Genomic DNA, 1234 nt, shown 5'->3' on the forward strand with positions numbered 1-1234 from the left:
CCTGTTGTTACGTGTGGCGTTCTGCAGTCGACGCCCCCTAGTTCTCCATGGCGGCGGCATCGGATGCGTTCTCAGCTACGAACCGTGGTTCCCACGGAAGAGTGGATCACGACCTAGGTGATTTCTTCGACAAGTTAGACCTCCATGAGGAGGAGTTTGAGGATGTTGTGGTTGAAGAGGAAGCCCCAGAGCTGTTGGAGGAGATTCGTTGGCTAGCCCTTGCTAGGGTTCATATATACCAGGAAAAACTTCAGCCAATCTGCTTTCTACAAGGACATGAGGGTGGCTTGGAATTGTGCCCAGGCAGTTCGTTTTCGGCCAATTGGCCCAAATCTGTTCGTCGTTCAAGTCTACTGCCTTGGTAATTGGGACCGTATCATGTCCCAGGGGCCATGGCTGTTCCGCAATATGGCAGTCCTGTTGACACCTTATGATGGTTTCTCAAACGCCGAGGAGGTGCCGATAGTGCACATGCCAATCTGGCTCCAGATCCATAAACTGCCGGATGGATATTGCAGGCAGGATTTGATTGCAAAATTGCTTCGATCTGCGGGGGAGGTTCTGGAGACTCGAATTACAGGAAACTCGAGAGGGGACTATGTTCATGTTCGTGTGCAACATGACATCAGGAAACCTCTAACCAAGTTTGTAGGCATTGTAAAGGGAAAGACTCGCAATATCTATGCAGTAAGGTATGAGAAGTTAGCGAGGTTCTGCAGCGCTTGTGGTATAATTGGCCATGAGCACAAGGAGTGTGGCGACGGGGTGTTTCTTGAGAAGGACCTCAAGTTCGGCGATTACCTGTATGCAAATCCGCCGGTGCGTGTTTGTTCAGACTGGGAACCCAGCCGGGGTGAAAGGAAGATCAACAATGACTTGATGGTTCCCAAGAAGGCAGCAGGCAAAGGGGAGGCTATGGCAGATGGAGAACTCAAGGACACGGCCTCTAGTCCACTTAAATCTCCTTCCTCTTTGGACATGGACTTGGATAAATCTTCTCGTAAGCGTCTGAATATGGATGTTGTCTTGGTGACACCTCCTGTTGCTGTATCAACTACCCCGGCTGGGGAGGTATTGCTGATCACAGATGCGAAGGTGGTTGCTGATTCGGCCTCTACCAACAACAGTACGGGTAGCAAAAGAGCTAAGATGGATGGTGAAAACTCAAACTCTGAAAAAGTTTCGGCGGGCTCCCAGGAGGAGCGCCGCCAGTCCCAATGAGTCACCTATTTTG

This window comes from Triticum dicoccoides, chromosome 3A (assembly GCF_002162155.2).
Source record: "Triticum dicoccoides isolate Atlit2015 ecotype Zavitan chromosome 3A, WEW_v2.0, whole genome shotgun sequence".
Taxonomy (NCBI): domain Eukaryota; kingdom Viridiplantae; phylum Streptophyta; class Magnoliopsida; order Poales; family Poaceae; genus Triticum; species Triticum dicoccoides.